Here is a 19630-nt window from a genome sequence, read left to right on the forward strand (position 1 = left end):
GAAGGGCATATTCCAAGGAGAATGTGAAAGAAAAATCTGATTAGTAAAGTATCAGGCTATTGAAAAATCCAAACGGGAGACAGATAACATGAGGCCGAACCAAAAGAGTGGGAAATTAAAGAATAAGTTTGGATAAAGACCTCACTAGATGTAGTAAATATTGAATAGGAGGCAGGAGGTCGGGCAGAAGTGGTTTATGAAAAAGAAAGCAAAGGTGGTGCTAAGGTTTAAATATCCACAGAAAAGAAGATCATGGACTTGAAAAATAGACTTGTGGTTGCCTGATGGGAGAGGGAGGGAGTGGGAGGGATTGGGAGCTTGGGCTTATCAGACACAACTTAGAATAGATTTACAAGGAGATCCTGCTGAGTAGCATTGAGAACTTTGTCTAGATACTCATATTGCAGCAGAACAAAGGGTGGGGGGAAAAATGTATACATGTAAGGATAACTTGATCCCCTTGCTGTACAGTGGGAAAAAAATAAATTATATAAATATCTGATGAATAGAAAAATGAAAGTCCCTATTTGTCTTTTCTATAACTTATTGTCTCTGTGAAAGGAACAGAGATTATACTATGCATCCTCCTTAAGGAAATAATAATATTCCTTACTTTTGAACACTACTCTTCAATTTACAAAGGATGTTAATGATAGTAACAATATCATTTATTCAGTGCTTATTATGAGCCAAGTTTCATAAAAGCCACTGCAACATTATCTCATTTAAACATCACAACAATCTAATAAGAAAGGAAACATATATTCTCTTCTTACAGAGGCAGAAATTATATTAGAAAAGATTACACAGCTTGGATTTAAACTCAAATTTGCATTGCTACAAAGGACATGTCCTTCTTTATTATACTGCTTCACATACATTATCATTCATATCCACATATATTTGCATTTTTGTAGATGAGTAAACATAGAAGTCTCTCCAAAATTTAATATGGATGTGGAAACTATACTAGAAGAGAAATTGTTTTCTAAGAAGTGCTACTATTAGCACTTTCCCTTCAAATCTCATATTCGCTATGTTAGAACAAAAGGCATTTCAATCTATGACATTAAAATTCTGGGAAGTTTCAGACCTTAAATACAAAATATTATCAGTACTGCCGGAGAAAACAGAGATAAGGAAATAAGAGAGTGGCTGGTGGAGGTAAAAGCTATTAGACTATAAACTCCTTGTTTAAATTAAAGGTTGTGGATTATACAGTTAGCTTCAGGAACTAAGGCCTCAGGAATTGAACCGTGGATTTGGTACAACCAAGATATCCCCTCCTTTTAATTCTCAACCATACTTGCCTCTGCTTTTCCTTGACTGTGGGCCTCATTCTCTCTGTCAAATAAAAAAGACATCAGGATTTTGTAAGGAGAGATGTTATTCAAAAAGTTTCTGCAGGGAAAGGAAAGGAACTATTGCAACAGGGAGAATGCTCTGACCATAAGATCTGCAAACCACCTCACAAGATACCAAGAATTTTTTTCCTAAATCATGTTGAAAGTGGAATGAAATTGTGGCATGGTTGGATCAGAGTAAACTTTACTCTGAGTCCTGCTTATTCTCAGGAAGGGGTTGTATGCTAGAACAGATTGAAGATGGGTCAAAACCTAGGGGTCTTGGGGAAGGAGAGAAAATTCATCAAAGTTTGGTTAACAAGAATTTTATTCCAATTGATCAGGGGGGGATAAAACAATTCAGCTAATTATGTACAAGGCAGAGAATATGAATATGAAGGGTCCGTGTCTGGCCTTGGCATAAGTAAACAATGGGGAGGGTGTCCTTGACTCTAACCTAAGTCATGGGAAAGGGTGGATCTTTATAATAAATCATTCCCTTTCGCACAAATGGGTGAATGAATTTCTTAACCTTCACTGTTTTCCACGATCACAGTACTTGGGTAAAGTTTGATATTGTCATACATTCCAGATGAGTTTTCTCTTTGTAACTGTTCTCCCAAGGTGCATACTGTTAAAATTAGCTTCAAAAAGCAAAAGAGATACATCATTCTTTCCTAATTTAGAATATTCTAGGCAGGGATTTCAAAATGCCAAGTGCCAATATCTGTGCTCAGTGATGATAAGGTATTATGATGTAAAGTGCTGTTCCACAGGGTTGGGTAGGAGTGGGAGGTGCCACAATTCATCTCCTCTGGGATTTATTTCCCTAGAAGAAAGAAAACACAGTTTTCAGAGCTAGTCATTTAATAACTTATGATGGACAAGACAATAGCAACTGTAGTTCACCACGACTTCTTTCTTTATGACCATTTTGTAAATTTTATTTTGCATCATATACAGTTGGGGAATGATTTACTGAGACCTGAGGACTCATAGTATCTCCCTTAACAGCTAAGTGTCTCTGGTACTTGAATCCTGGGAGTGGTAGAGATCTTTATATCTCTCACTTTGGCATGCATAAGAAATGAATAGCTGTTCATGTTGACTTAATGCCTCTTCTGTTATTTGGAGGCTCTGTGAGATATTGAAGTTTTAAACTATTCCTTGAAATAGGGTTCAATTTGAAGTCTTATATTGCATTTAAGATTACAGCTTTGCTGTTATTGTCTACCCTGTGCCCAATGGGAAACTGAAGAACTGTAACATGAGGTAGTACACAGTAATAAATGAATGACATCTCACTAAATTTGATAATTGGGGCATGTGTATTATAAGCATGCCTTAAATTATGTACTTTTATAACTGATCTTTTTCAAATCTGTAAAATTACTCAATTGGTTACCAGAAATTTCTCAATGAGATTTTTCATTCTCATTTTACAGCAAAATTAGTAATGAGCAAATAGGGACACTTTAAAAATAGATTCCCCTGAAGTGAAAGAAAAACCCAAGAACTTTGGCTCTTTAGAAAACATCATAAAAATTATGTCAGGGTCACTTTTATTTTTACGAATTAACTTAATCAAATCACTGAATGGATTTTGAGGTTGAATTTCAAATAAGCATTTGAAGAATTGGAATCCTTAAGAAAGAGCCATTTTATCTGGCAAGTGTTTCTGAGGTGGCACAGGTTTGATTACTAGTCTGGCCCAGTGGGTTAAGGATCTGGTTTTACCACAGCAGGGGCATAGGTTGCAGCTGAAGCTTGGATTCAATCCCTTGGCCCAGGAACTTCCACATGCCAGGAGTGCGAGCCAAGTTAAAAAGAAAAGGCCCTTTTTTTAAATTTTATTTTTTAGCGAAGTGGGTTCTAAAATGGTAAATAACAATCGCTAATAAAATTTTACTTTTTGAATCTTCTCTTCTTTTCTTTTGAGACTGAAAAGTGAAAATAAACATGTTATGCCTGCTTCTAACTATGGGAAATTATCACTTACTGCTTCCCGTGTTTTTCCCCTACCAGTATTAAAGGAATGTGATAACTTTCTTACTTAGCCTTTTAAGACCTTTTTTTTGTTTGTTTGTTTTTATCTTTTTGTCTCTTTAGTGCTGCATCCATGGCATATGGAGGTTCCCAGGATAGGGGTTGAATCAGAGCTGTTGCTGTTGGCCTACACCACAGCCATAGCAATGTCAGATCCAAGCCGTGCCTGTGACCTACACCACAGCTCACAGCAACACCAGATCCTTAACCTACTTACTGAGTGAGGCCAGGATCGAACCTGCATCCTCATGGGTGCTAGTCGGGTTTGTTAACCGCTGAGCCACAATGGGAACTCCAACAGCTTATTTATTTACAAGCATCTACTCTATAAACATAGTGCATGGGGGTCATTCTTATGTCATGGTTTAGGTTTTTTAAACTATACGGATAGTTGAAGAAGGAGCTCAAAACTAAAATCTAAGTTTAAATCCTCAATTTAACAGTTGCTGTGTGAACTTGCACAAATTTCATAGGATTGTTTTGTTTTGTTTTGTTTTGTTTTTGCTTTGTGTTGCATCACCATGTGGGGATATTATTTGTCCAGTGGATTTTATTAAGAATTTTCAAATATACAAGACCATGGCATGATAGCTTAATAGTAACTTGTACAAGTAAGTCAACTTGGTAACTATTAAAATTCTGTCTTCAAATTTGAACTTTTCCTATAAAGTGCTTTTTTTTTTTTTTTTTTCATATAACTTTGAAGTGGTTTCTTAATGGCTACCACTTTGGAATTTTATTGTGGCTAACTGAATTTGTTATACGTAGCTCCAAAGAGACTGATGGCTGAGCACTGCCTTCTTTTATATGTGCATGTATTTCCTAAAGCTCATGCTGCTCTCCCTATGAATATACACCCTGGCCATGATGGGCTAAAAAGAAAACCACAGTTCAATGCTGCCAAAGGTGAACCATCTGGAATCTCACATGCTTCTTGAGTTCTGGGGCATTCTTGTCTTTGAGAAAAGTGCCATCATGGGGTATCTGGGTAAAATATTTTCTCCTGATTTTATGTCTTCACAAACATTTGTTCGGTAAAGCCAGAAAATAGGTAAATTAACAAAGAGTCCTTATGAAATTTAGTAGATGAGATCAGTCTTCCCTTTTTACTACTCTTTTGAATTCTTGGATGGAGATTTGTAAAAATACTGTACTTCAAGCATTTTGATTCAGCAGATTTAGGATTGGATGGCTCATGTCTGCTTTTAAAACACGACAGCCAATTTCAAAATCATCCAAATTAAAAAGCTCTTATTATTACATCTTCACCATAAAATTGAAGACATATCATATGCAGACTTTTTAAAACTTCTTCTATGAGGAATTAGAAAATAAAGATGCACAACTATAAGGATGCCCAAGTATTAGTATTTTAATATTAATGGTCAGGTTTGTTCTTTAGGCTCTTGACCACTCAGTGTTTATCCATCATGAAGTGTAAATGGTATTAAATGTGTCAGAGCAGCTGAGACATAATCCTGATGCTCTCCCGTTTTGAATTACTTCTTCAGAGTAAGATTCATAATTTATTTATTCTTACGTGTCAGTTATCAATCTAAACATTTTACATAGATTACCTGGGATGTTAATTTCTTCATCTGATACCTAAGGAAAATGAAGCTGGTGGAATTAGTTGAGGATTGTCGATAGAATGCCTAAATTCACATTCATTAACAAGGAGCAAAAAAAGCGTATCAACCTGATTCTAGCCAATTCCAAATCTTTTTTTTTTTTTTTTTTTTTTTTTTTTTTTTTTTTTGTACCAAAGCAGAATTTTTAAAATTTTATTTTATTGGACTATAGTTGACTTACAATGTCACTTTAGTTTCAGGTGTAGAGCAAGGTGAATCAGTTATACACATAAATATATCCATTCTTTTTTCCTATATAGGTTATTCCAAACTATTGAGTAGATTTCCTTGTGCTATACAGTAGGTTCTTGTTAATAATCTGTTTAATACAATAGTGTGTATATGTTACTACCACCTCCCAACTCCCCCCTCCCCCATAGCCAGTTTCAAATCTTGATATCTCTCCTCTGAATGTATCCTCTTCAGTCTTCAAATGAAAAATAGAATCTAACTCTTAGCTCTCTGTTCTTTCTAATTTCCAGCATTCTTCTTTTCTGTTCTTTCCACTGAGGTCCCAAAATGATCCTTCTTTATGGGAGGTCTAATTCCTAGCCTACTGCTTATGATAGAGCTTTTAAGGCAAGCATGAAAAGAAAGCAAAACTTACCTGTTGGATACAGATGAAGTAGCTGTGCTAAATTTGTTAGAGGCCAAACATAATCAGAATGGAGTATAATAAAATCTTCTATTAGGGTATAATTTTTAACTATTCATAAGAATTTGTGATAATGTTTCTCTAAGGTTAGGAGTACACAGTAGTATTGTTTATAAATCTTCAGAGTATACAGTCTCTGGAATATGTGTATTCTGCATATTTATATATCTCTCAAAAATATGTGTTTATGTGTAATGTATGCATTCCAGAAATTATGTACTTGAGATCTGTAAATATACATTTTATCTGAACAAATTTATCTTAGGAAAGGCTTTTATTTGGCAAGTCTTCTCCTGTAGCTCTCACAATAGTGCTGAAATTTGTAAGAAATGTGGAACATCACAAACAAGTGTAATTATTTTTAGCATTGCTTTTTTTTATAGAGTAAAAGAACAAACATTGTGATTTTTTCTGTGGCCATCACAAAAATAGTATTAGATGTAAAATATCTTGAAAACTATATTTTCTAAATTTTAGGACCTAATTGTGGGAAGACAATATCGAAAGAGCTATTTGGAGGAGATTTATTCACTTTATGAATATAGGAGCATCAATATCTTAGAACAAAGGAAGGTTGTAAGTATCTGTTGATCAAGAGGCGATGTGATATTTTAAATAAACATAGAAAATAGGAACACAATTTAAAGTATCTTAGCTCTTTCAGAAGTGAGGGAATAATCCAGGGGATGACAAATTCATCACAAAACAAAGAAGTTATTCTGATGAGCTACAGAATCTCTGCCATTTGAGTAGATTACATGGAAAATAAAGAAAAAACTCTTCTTATTTCTTGTTAAGATCAGCCCGGGCATAACATTATTTTAATAAAAAGAAATGACATTCAGTTTTGCATTGTTAATATCCAGCAGTAAAAGAATCACAAGCTTCCCTAATATTTTCAATCTTAATAGACCAGCCACCCAAACTGACCCAATCTTGGTAACATTGTAACAAATTATTTTGCTTTTTTCTCCCCAGACTCATTATTTGCAAAGATTATAATCTTAGATAATTAAATTCTCTTTCCACAAACCTACAAATTTTATTTTATCAATCATGATTCAATTTGACATACTGAAAATATCAGACACTATAATAAAACATCTCTTTTAATAAAAAAAAAAGCATGTTCTCTTTCTTTGAATACACAATTTTCCTTGTCTGCCAATACTGACCCCAATGTACCTTAAACTACCCATATTAACATGACTTTTGGTAGTTAACTTCTACTTTACAGAGTGAGATGGAACTTAGGTAGGTCTGACACTCCAGAAAAGGTAGTGAGTACTATTAACATTATGCCCAACAGCCATGCACACTTTTTATGACTTCTTAAAAAGGCAAAAATGAAGACATTTGTGAACACAGCCCAAAGACATAGCGAGTTGCTTCACAGCATATAAAAATAGGAATCAAAGGAATATATTTTAAAGCTATGTTTGATAACTATTTCAGTATAGTAGTCTTAGTTAAAAATAATCCAAATAATGGAGTTCCTGTTGTGCCACAGTGGAAATGAATCCAACTAGTAACCATGTAGTTGCGGGTTTGATTCCTCACCTTGCTCACTGGGTTAATGATCCAGCATTGCCATGAGCTGTGGTTTAGATTGCAGACACAGCTCGGATCTGGCATTGCTGTGGCTGTGGTGTAGGCCAGTGGCTATAGCTCCAATTTGACCCCTAGCCTGGGAAACTCCATATGCCCTTAAAACAAACAAACAAACAAACAAACAAACAAAAACCAATAAGCAAAGATAATTAACTCGATTTAATGTTAGTTCAAAATTATATCCTATTAATATAAAAATGTTTGTCAGAAATGCAATCTTTATTTGAATACATACTTTTACATTTTTTATAATTCTATGTGGAAATACGGTTAGCCTAATTTATTAGTAAAACAGTATAAAAAAGTCAAGGAATTTCCTATTAACTAATCTTTTAAGGATAAAAAGATTTTATTTAAAAATAAAATGTGCAACTATATTATGCTATATTCTTTTAAAGTTAAGGAAGATGGCTGCTTTAAAACCAAATTATCAAAATAACTTCGTTTGCCCAAGGATTCACTTTAATTATGTGACCTTGGTTTATTTTAGAAAATGCTTATCAGCTAGAATTTTCAGTAAGAAAAGGTTCCAGTGTGTATATATATTTTTGTTGTTTCTCCCAAAAGGCTAGCATGTTAAAGTAAAAACAGTTCTGTTTCTTTATTTTCTGATTTCAGTCTGCAAAACTGTATTTTATATTTACACATCCTAAACCTTCCAACAACTTTTGACCATGATTTTAAGAGGGAATGGAGACTTTAATATGTGGATCCTTTTTGCAAAGTTGACCAGTCAATTACCTTTAAAAATAATACGCAAAATTTCTTTTGTAATTATTTTGACTGAAAGACACCACATTATGTGTCTTTAAATAATCCTTATAAGGCTAATAAAGTAAAAGTTGTTGCAGTGATTTTTTTAAGATCTTCGAAATGCTCTGACTTGTAATATAAACTAATTAAGAATTTGGCTTAGTTTCATGGAACAGAAAACCCCAAAATAATAACTTAAGAATGGTGGTTTGCTTATAGGAAGCTTGGCTATAGGAAGCAAGCAGCCAGTCCCACAGCTCTCTGAAGTTTTCACTGACTTGGCTCCTCCCAGTTTGCCATTTGTCAGTTGCCAGTGTCTGACCCTTATATTCCTGAGCTTCAGTGGCTGCTTGAACCAGAGTTACTACACCTGAGTTCCAGGAAAGAGACTAAAGAAGAAAAACGACAAACCCCTGTGCTCCAAAGACATTTTCCACAAGCTTTACACAGCAAAACACTTACATCTAAGCAGTTAAAACTTGACCCCAAGGTCACAAATAACTGGAACACGTAATGGAAGGTTATATGGTCTTTTAGACTTATAACTAAAATCAGTTTTTATTGCTAAAGAAAAAAGGGAAGGATGGACATTCGGTGGCAACTAAGTGGCCTCTACAACATGAAATTATCTAAGTTCAATTTAACACCATGAATGTAAGGCAATTACTTAATTATACATTTTAAATTTGAATTACAAAGTAGAAATGTTACTCTAAAAGGTCACATTTTAGTAAATATTTTAAGAACATAAGATAGCAAATATTCATAGATTCCAAATATTAATACTCTACTATGGTTTTCTTCCATATCTGTATACACGGTTCTAAATCTTTCCAGAGTAAAGAACACATACACATTAAGGGAACTTTTTTTTTTTTTTTTGCCATTTCTTGGGCCGCTCCCGCGGCACATGGAGGTTCCCAGGTTAGGGGTCGAATCGGAGCTGTAGCTGCCAGCCTATGCCAGAGCCACAGCACCGCGGGATCCCAGCCGCGTCTGCAACCTACGCTACAGCTCAGGGTAACGCCGGAACGTTAACCCACTGAGCAAGGGCAGGGATTGAATCCACAACCTAAAGTTTCCTCGTCGGATTCGTTAACCACTGCGCCACGACGGGAACTCTACCATTTTTTTTTTTTTTTTTTCCAATGGCCTTACCCTTGGCATATGGAAGTCTCTGGGGCCAGGGATTGAATCTGAGTCATAGCTGTGAACTATAGTGCAGCTGCAACAATGCTAGATCCTTTAACTCACTGCGTCAGGCCAGGGATCGAACCAGCAGCAATCCCAGTTGCTGCAGTCGGATTCTTTTTTTTTTTTTTTTTGTCTTTTTGCTATTTCTTGGGCCGCTTCCGCGGCATATGGAGGTTCCCAGGCTAGGGGTCCAATCGGAGCTGTAGCCACTGGCTTACGCCAGAACCACAGCAACGTCTGCAACCTACACCACAGCTCACGGCAACGCCGGATCGTTAACCCACTGAGCAAGGGCAGGGACCAAACCCGCAATCTCATGGTTCCTAGTCGGATTCGTTAACCACTGCGCCACGACGGGAACTCCAGCAGTCGGATTCTTAACCCACTGATTCTCTAAGGGAACCTTCTTATATCATGTGTTTTCAGCGACCTCCCCGGGCCATGTTTGCAGTTGCCTTCTCTGCTTGATGGAGTTCTAATGACAAGCAAGGACCCAACCAGACTGATGGATGGATTCTTGTCTGCGACAAGGATGGACTCGCTGAGCCCCATTTATTGTTTTAGTGTTACTGTGACTTCACATTGCTTAGATTCAAATTACTAACGACCTAATTGGTCTGATCGCTCATAGAAGTTGAAAATCAGAGAATCAATGACTAGATTTTACAATGGATATGACTGATAAGACATTTAAATGCCTTCTTACTTAACCAAGAAATATCTCTTTCTCTCATGGCTCTGTATTTGTCCCAACCTTTAATGTCATTGAACTATAAGAGAATTTTAAGGATTATTTGAAGCTCTTGGTTCCCAGAACACACTTTAAGAATATGTTTTGGCCAAATTTATGGAGAAACAATCTTTTACAGAACTGAATGTGTATGGTACATATGCATATGGATGCTCCCTGCTGAGAACTGGACGTTTGAAAATAAATGGCTAAAAAACTCATGGTCTGTAAAAAGGTAAAAAAGCAACTCCATCTGTTCTGTTTACTTCAGGCTGAAATTCTCCAGCTTGTTTCTTCTCATGAATATGTCACAGTTGAAGTCTAACAACTGGCTAACATCTAACTTTATGAGAAATAGAACCAAATGTCTTGTTGTTTTTGTCCTCCCCCGCCCCCGAGGGATAGAGACAAAGTTTCTCCTAGAAAGAGATAAATATAAAATGTAGCAAGCTGTATGAACTTTTACTTTTTTTTTTTTTTCCTAAACATTATCACTTCTTCCTCAATATTCAACTCTGGCCTTACTTCAATATGCTGCTTATATAATGAAAGCTAGATTCCCACATACCATATTTCATAAACCCTTACTAGGAACCTATTTTCTGTTAATGGGGTCCTTTGATTTCCTAGGGTAACAAGAAAAATGAAAGATTCTGGCACAAGAAAATGTAGGAGCATTTTATTATTCAAAAGTTCTGACTGTCATGAACATTATTGGCAGGAATTACCTCTACTCCATTTGAAAAAAATGTATATTTTGTGCAAAATTTATAAAAAGAAAAGGTCTTTTGTTGTAAAATCTTACAATCCCATCCTTGATTCAGCTTCATCTGATAATTATTAGTGAAGGGTCTCTTCACTGGAGGAGTCTTGCTTTCCTTGTCGTCTTTTACATCTAAGATATCTGGCCTAAGAATCATTATTTACATGCATCAAACACTGTCTAGGTGGCCACGTACAACTCAAGTGCTTTACAGGATATTGGAGAAAGCTTTATTGACATGTTCTTAGATGACATTAGCACCCTCAGTTAAGACTTCTTGGAACTTAGAGTCTGCTGAAGTATGGAAGTTTATACTTTTTCTTTGTTTTTATCTTTATTTTTCTAATTCTCTGCACTGTCACATAATTTCTGGTTATGAATGTATTCCACTTTTATTGATTTTCAATTTACCCCAAGATGAAAAGAAACCCTCTCTTCCTCCAGAGGAGCTGGCATTGATTTTTATCTCACACATCTTATCTCAGTTTATTAATGTGACTTGTATCTGACTTATGGCTACTGTTCCCTCTTGTGCTCAGCACCTACCTGACTGCTACTACTTGTGAATTTCTTATTTTAGATTTTCTAGACTTCTTTTGAAAATTCTTCCAATTCATGTGCACAGTATAAAAAAGAAAAAAAAAAAAAGTATATTTGTAGAGGCTGCAGCTGGAGCCTATAGCCTCTACCCAGGCAAGTGAAAACACTCTAACTGGGTAATTCCATTAGGAATGCATTAAAGGTTGAAAAGCACTATTAGGTGTTTGAGTGAGTCTCTTGAGAGAGTGAGAAGGAAAAGCAATCTCCTTGCTTCAGGCTCAAAAAAGGACACTTCAGTGCTGCTCTACACAGGTACTGTCAGTCATTTTGCAAAACTGTCACTTATTATGCTCTGTTCACATGCTAGAGGTGTGTATGTGTGTTTTCCTCTCTCTTTCCTTTCCTCTAGAAAACAAAACAACAATAACAAAAAATTGTTACTACCTTTCTGTTCAATAGAAAGCTAGCATCACTTGCTGGGTTACACTGCAACAACAAAATTGCAATTTTGGATTGTCAACGTTATTTTTCCTCCTTAAAGGAACAAGGAAATATTTCCGACGATTGTGGATAACATAAAACAAACAAACGAAAAACAGGTTTTGGATAGTAAGAAGAGTCATGTATAATCTAACACGGTATGACAAAAAGAGTATAGTTTTACAAATGAGTCAGACTCAAGTTTGTGTGCCAGTGCTGCTACTCCCAGTGATGCATACCTCACTGAACTATTGAACGTCAAATTTCTTATCTGTCAAAGAGTTGCACAATATTGATTTGGTAGTGTGAATGTTAGAATTAAACTAGAAATGTTTTTCGAGTATTTGCCATAAAACAATAACTAAAAGAATGAATAGCTTATTCTCTTTCCTACATTTTTGGATTCAGAAGGATAGCTTTCAAGAGAAAAAGTGGGGAAAAACATGGAAAAACTAGAGAGATCAAAGTGTAGCATCCACCTGTTTTTTGTGTTCTGTTTGTTTGGCTTGTTTGTATCAGCTTTTTTGTAGTCTGGTCATCTTCAGGTATACAGTGCAGTTTACTTGTGTAGCTGCTCCTCCTTCACTACAGTGTGTCCCTAGTGGGCCTCTCAGTTGCAATGTCATCTTGGAATTTAGTTAAGAAACAAAATACAAAAAGAATGGAAGGAATTAGGAATTGACAAAACCTGATGGAGGCATCTAAAAAGTTCATGTACTCCTACAAATGGGAGAATTTAGGTAAAATTTAATATTGAGTCTTTTATCCTCAGAAAAAGTGTTGCTCAAAATCTCACATCAATGCAACTTGTTCTTTGTCCATAAAATATGATCTCTAGGCATTTGGCTCTTTCTACATTTCAGTTCAAATTTCACTTGACCGCAGAAAGATCCCATGGATAACATTCTCTAAGGCTGCTCTTTTTCATACCTCTTCTACTGACCATTTTTTAGAGTCAAAAATCATGTATTATAATTTTAACATTACTTTCTTTGTAATAAGTCTTTTACATGTGGGAATCTGAAAGATGATGCTGGAAGAAACACAACTGTTTATTATTAGATTCTCTTGGTAGTATTTGATTACTGATGCCTTTTATTAATTCACCTGGCTTTCCACCTTGAATCTCTGTCACACACATTTCTGAGAGCTAGTAAATATACTATAGCTTATAATTGTTTTGATACTGGCACCTAGCAATACTTAGCAATTCCTATTATACTCTATTGTGCAAAACTGATCTTAGGAGCATCCAAACTTTATTCCCTGGTCCATTTTCTACATTTCTGATTCCGAACCACACGTTTGGAGAAACAGGTGTGATAGAACTATCACAAACACATGTTGTCTCGATAAACCCAGACCTTCTGCTTCCAGATAACCACTGTGTTCCTTTCTTCTAAATGCCTTGATGAACTCTACCGCTTTGTTTCTGCTTTATCAAGAAATGTGGGATCATGCCCTAAAGCATGTGCATGAAAGATGTATCAGAAAATAATAGAATTTTGCAGCATATTTTGGGTCTCCTACACACTAGCTGTATAATCTAGAGCATGTTTAACCTTCCTGGGCATTTGTTTTCTCACCTGTAAGTCATGAGTTACCTTGCAGCTTTCTTGTTATAACCTCATAACACAGTGGATGTTTAAAAATGTTTGTCCCCAAGGCCTTTATGGGAGGAAAAATAAATTTCCTGTACCCTTCTAAGGTCTTAGATGCAGCTTCTGTAATAAAAGACAATAATAAGAGAAAACAAACACATTTATTAACCTGAATACCTCATGTAAACACAGGAGATGCCCAGAGAAAAAATAAGTAACTCCTCAAGATGGCTTAGAATTCAGGCTTAAATGTCATCTTAATAGGGAAAGGGAAGGAGGGATGTAAGTAAGCCTTGAGGCCGAGAGTAAATGTGTTTTAGGTGAAATACAGAAACCTGAGAAGAACACACTGGAGGTATGGTCGTTTGCAATAAAGTTTGTCTGGGTGCAGTTTGGCCTTCTAGTCTCCTCTCCCATGATGAGTCAATCTTCCCTCATGTAAGAAATTCCCTGGGAGGAGATCTATGATGATTGAGATCCTTTTGGAGATAAGGAGAGATAACTCCTTTAGGCAGATAATGGGAGTTTAGAGAAAGACACTGCCTGCATTTGCTGTTTTTAAGTGCCCACAGCTAAAAATATTTGGGGTAACATATTCTGCCACCCTTCATTACCTTCACCCCACTACTTCTCCATTTTTTTAATTAATTAATTTATTTATTTATTTTTTGTCTTTTTTGTTGTTGTTGTTGTTGCTATTTCTTGGGCCGCTCCCGCAGCATACTGAGGTTCCCAGGCTAGGGGTTGAATCGGAGCTGTAGCCACCGGCCTACGCCAGAGGCACAGCAACGCGGGATCCGAGCCGCGTCTGCAACCTACACCACAGCTCACGGCAACGCCGGATCGTTAACCCACTGAGCAAGGCCAGGGATCGAACCTGCAACCTCATGGTTCCTAGTTGGATTCATTAACCACTGCACCACGACGGGAACTCCTACTTCTCCATTTTATTTCTCTTCCCTCCACCATAAACACTTGTTTCTAATCTCTGTGTGATGGAGGAAATACAGACAGGGGCAAACCTAAAGCCATTGACTATGAGTAAGGGAAGATAATTTGGCATATAAATTTCTTACAGGTGTTTCAGTTAATCTTTTGTTGTTGTTAATCCCAACCTCACCCACATTGCCTGCTAAAGTACCTAGTACCTTCTGTTCCTGAGAGCATTCTGAGAAATCACATGACTTCTTATTGAGTCTCTCTAGGTAGTTACTTCGGTTTCAGTTCTTTCAACTCTGCTAAATCATTTAAGTACTTATCTCCCAATATTCCTTAATTTTGTGGATATCTCTTAAATACAGAGTATCTCTTTCCAAGTTCTTTTGTTGTTGCCAGTTAGATCTTTGTGTCCCTTTAGATAGGGCATCTGGAATGAGTCCTGATAAATTTACATCAATACTTCATGTTGTCTGGAACTCCAAACAGGTAATCCTTTCATCATTCTGCATCTGAATCAGTCATCAATTATGTGATTTTAATTTAGGCACACCTATATTTAATATGGCTGCATTTTCAGAACCTCGATGCATGTTTAACTTATTTTTCAGATATTTATTACAGAGCATAGCACAAACCTACTGAAAATGTGTTATTGCTTTGGGGATTCAGTAGAAAATGTTTTGCTTCAGTTTGTTGATTGAGATTATTTTTATTATCTACTTGTACTTTAATTCCTAAAAATAATTGTTATAAATTTACTAATTTTTTATTATGTAACCAAATAAAAACTTGAAAGGTAGGGTACACTGCGTACAGTTATACCAAACTGAAATTTGCTTTGTACTCCAGATTATATACAGAGTTCCAATGCTGGTTATTAAAATTGTGTAATGTTGAATTTTTTTTTTCCTGGTGGGTGTTTTGTATTCTTATTATACTTTTGGAGTCATAGTGAATATTAAATGGCATGTATTACTACAGGGACACCAGTGGGGTACATCTGAATAAATACACTCTCTGCTTATCTACTTATAATAAGCTTGGAGAAATATCCTTTTCTCATTGGAAGTTATGCTGATTTTCAGGACCATGTTGTAACTTAATTGGGATATCAATCTTTATTTCTTGAACCTGCACTCATATGTCTAGGATATATGAACATCTGTTTATATGATGTTCTCAACATTGCACTTCCCCCTCTTTGCAACATTATTTTGTTACTGAAGAGAGAATCTCAATTTCAAGTGAGATACTTCTGTGAATGGTTTCCTAATGACTTAAAAAAAAGCAGTTATAATTTCAACCAAAAATTCCAAAAAAATATTAAATAGTATGTTTTCTTTACCAAGTATTAGTAGTTCAATTGATCGCCACATTTTTAGAAAACTCAAATATGCATGCATTGTATTGCCAAAAATAAGTTTATTCCCAATGAACTATACTCTGGGAAGTAGCTATTTTGCTATTTGTTTCTGCACAGAAATGGTGATTGTTCCACCACTTGAGATTTGGAGTCTGGTTCTAAGTAAAATGTTTTATTTTTTTTTCCATATTAACATTTGCCTCTGCATTAAATTCCAATTGATGGAACTTTTCATATATGTAATGTACACTAATTCCCTTAGGGCATTGAAATCTAAAGAATTCTATGGAAGTGCCATTACTCGGTTACCAAAGCTTCTATAAAAACTAACAACTAATGAACAATAAAAACACAGCAGATATAAGATAACTTACAGTTTATAATGTGTTAAAATCATATTTTAAAATGTGCTCCTTGTGGAAAAATCAGGAAATATAAAATAAAATCTTATGCAGTTCTATCTTCCAGAAATTTCCAGTATTAATATATGAATGCACACTTTTTCCATACAAAACAATCATTCAGTATGTTTGTAGCAATTAGTGTAAGCATTAGATTAGTGACCACTCATTAAAATGTAGCTAGTCCTGCAGGCTGGCAGTTTTTGGTACAAAAAATGTACAATATCATGATAGTACTGTAAAGGTTTATAATTAATTGTATTCATTTAATTTTCTTAATTTTTAAAATTTTATTTATTAAAATGTTACAGTACACTTATATAAGTGGAATTTCTTTATATAAAAACATTGTTACTGAGGCAGATTACTGTTATTGTTAATTTTTATACAATTTGAAATGAAACAGTTCTTTGTAAAGCCAGGCAAATTTAGAGTACAATGAATATACATTAGAGAAAAAGAACACAATATAAGAATTTTTATGCAACAAAAGTTTGCTTCAAAAAATATTTAGGCCAATGTTAACTTGATTCAAGCATGGGCTATATGACTATTTTATTCTGTTTGTATAAAAGGAAATCAATTACTGAATGAGTAGATTTTTTTAAAGAAGCTTTAAATTTCCTTTAAATTAAGAGATTCTCTGATACTAAAATCTGAGTTTGATATCAAACTTATGGATTCATATTATTACAGTTGGAAAGGACATAGACATTTATGTAAAGAATATTGGTCTCTAAATATAGACAATATAGTGTTCTCATAATCTACTAAAATTTTTCACTGTCGATAGAAAAAGAGTGAAATCACTTCAAGTATTTGCTAATATTTTTTAGAATACATGTCTCCTAATGCTTAGCAAATATTTTTGATGTTTCTCTGAAAAAAGAATGTTTGTCCTCAGATTAATCATAGTTGCTCAGTTTTAATTTACTTTTTACTCTATTAAGTTGCTAAAAAAAAAATGACTTGTCCCAGAAAACTTTAGGAAAGACCCTGTACCTAAAAATAATTTGTAAGATTCCAGTCCTTAACTTTGACCTCCTCTGTTTAGATGAGATTGGGCATTTTCAGAGTGGCATGGCCATAGACTGAGCTCCTCTATTTAGGTTTGATAATGGGGATGGAATACAACCAAGAATAACCATTCTCCTTCCATGCATGTAAATTTTAACTCTGGTAAAGTTGATATTTGGCAAGTTAACACATTTTGTCCTGGGATAAGATCTCTTTTTCCTCCTTGTATATTTAAAAGAGAATCTATTAAGATTTTGAGTGGTAAATAACCATTTTATTTAGACTCAGTATCTTTGATATCAGTAAGATGATGAGTCCTCTATTGTACTAATGTACCAAAGTCCCACAATCTCACAAAGCCACTATTTGCTCAAGTTAACTGTTGGTGTGGAACCTCTTTGGTAGTGATGGGCTATTATACCTCCATTGACTTTCTAGGTGTACACAGACCTCTTGTCTCCTTAGTATTTCCTAGTGGTCCAATCATTTCTTACTACTTGATCCACTGACCAGTCCAAAAACAGCTCAATGCAACCAATGAGAATTTAATTTTGCAATTGATTTAACATTAATTTTTATTCATAATTATCAATCTACTATTACAGTTTGTTGATGGCTGGTCAAGATGACATCCTGTGTTTCAGCTCACCTAATCCCAACAGAATGTAGTTAAATGAATAACCCAATAAACACCCTATTGAGAAGAACTACCCAGCAGAGCCTAGCCAACACATACAATCTTAAGAAAAACTAAATTGTTGTTTTAAGCCAAAAAAGAAAAAAAAAAAAAAAATGGGGAGTTCCCATCGTGGCTCAGAGGAAAGGAATCTGACTAGTATCCATGAGGATGTGGGTTCAATCCCTGGCCTCCCTCAGTTGGTTAAGGATCCTGTATTGCCATGAGATGTGGTGTAGGTCGCAGACATAGCTCAGATCTGGCATTGCTGTGATTGTGGTGTAGGCCAGAGGCTACTGCTCCAATTCGATCCCTAGCCTGGGAACCTCCATATGCCATGAGTGCAGCCCTAAAAAAAGAAAAAAGAAAAAAAAAAAAAGATGCTATCCTGTTACCTGATCACTATTTTATCACCTAACTAGCAAAATGATTGTGTTTATGACAGTACGTGGACTTATTTGTTTTGCTCTCAGAGTAGATTTAATAGTAGTATATTCTGACCACTAATGAATGTTTTACAGTTATATTTTGAGCCAAGGAATTTCATACTCACTGTCTCAGTTTTGGCTGCTATAGCATAAATACCATAGCTTGGGTGGCTTAAATAATAAACACTTATTTCTCATGGTTCTGGAGGCTGGGAAGTCCAAGATCAAGGCACCAACAGATCTAGTGTCTGGTGAGGAACTACTTCCTGGCTTATGGAGCACCTTCTCTCAGTGTCCTCAAATGGCCAAGAAAGACACCATCTCTTTTGTATTTCCTCTTATAAGGGCAGTGATCCCATACCCTTATAATAGGCATATAATGAGGGCCCCATGTCATGATTTAACAACCTCTCAAAGCCCCATTTCCAAATACCATTATACTGTAAATTAGGGGGCTACAACATATACATTTGGAGGAACTGCAAATAATCAGTCCATAGCACCTACCAAAACCAATTCACTAAAACAGAGACTCAGGGGGAAAAAAATATTTTATTTTATTTTGAGACAGGTACCGATTCTGTGAGTTGCAGTGGCTAAGATAGTAAACTGTGGTTAGGAAGTATAATATCATTCATACCCATGGTTGTAAGAAAATAGTTATTATTTTATGTTTAAATAATTTAAGAGGTTTTTACATTGTTGTTGCTGTTTTTCAAATTCTTCTTTCTGATCCAGAGAGATGAGGTCTTTTGTCTTTTGTTGTTATTTATGACGATAAGTTAGAAACTTTAGTGAGGGAATTGCAGTTAGTTGCAAACCAAAGGGCTTGGGTAGCAGGAGGGTGAATAGAGCCAGTCACTTTTCCAAAAGCACATGGATTAGTCATATTTTAATTTTTTTACATATTATCTTTTATGAGGAAAGGAGAATCTTTAACTTTTTCATTTGAAAAGTTAGTTATTATAGAGAGAATTCCTTCTGGATTACAATCCCAAATAAACTCAGGCATTTAGTGAGTTATATAATTATATATTAATCATATACAAATTAGGTGATTAATACAGTATATCATCAGAGACATTACATGGAATTGTTTATTCAATACAAGTAAAACTGTAATTTTCAACCACAAAAATAATGCATTGAATTAAGTTGTTCCCCAAATCAGACCAGCAAAAACACTAAGACACTGATAAAATAAGGATGCTCATCTATGTATGGCTTTAGGGTAGAATTTGACTGGGTCCAAACTAATAAATTCATTAAATTAAAGTGGATTGTTAAAAGAAAGTCTCACAATCTAAAAATAATTATATGCTCATATTGATATAGAAGAATTTTTTCTTTGATTGAAATTTTAATAAGAAATCCAATTAGTATACAATGTCTTTCCCAAATTTATTACCAAATCAAGATTAAAATGTCGCTGTCTCTCCATTTATGTTGCCGGCACGAT

At 35.2% G+C, this 19630-nt stretch overlaps 1 protein-coding gene across 34 annotated transcripts in view; it reads left to right on the plus strand.

Moving 5' to 3' along the window:
* Positions 1–19630, plus strand: part of PCDH15 (protocadherin related 15) — a 1617506-nt gene that overhangs the window by 1060231 nt on the left and 537645 nt on the right. Inside the window, exon 1 of one of the 34 annotated variants that reach the window (XM_084996678.1) lies at positions 11501–11578. The exons of the other annotated variants lie outside the window; for them this stretch is intronic. The gene's annotated coding sequence lies outside the window, so the exon portion shown is untranslated. Of the gene's footprint in view, positions 1–11500; positions 11579–19630 lie in introns of those variants that run through there. 34 annotated transcript variants of the gene reach the window in all.

The sequence above is a fragment of the Sus scrofa genome, chromosome 14 (assembly GCF_054392235.1).
Source record: "Sus scrofa isolate SSC_HxYL_T2T_F1_AM1 chromosome 14, Sscrofa_HxYL_maternal_Yorkshire_Landrace_v2.0, whole genome shotgun sequence".
NCBI classification, from domain to species: Eukaryota; Metazoa; Chordata; class Mammalia; order Artiodactyla; family Suidae; genus Sus; species Sus scrofa.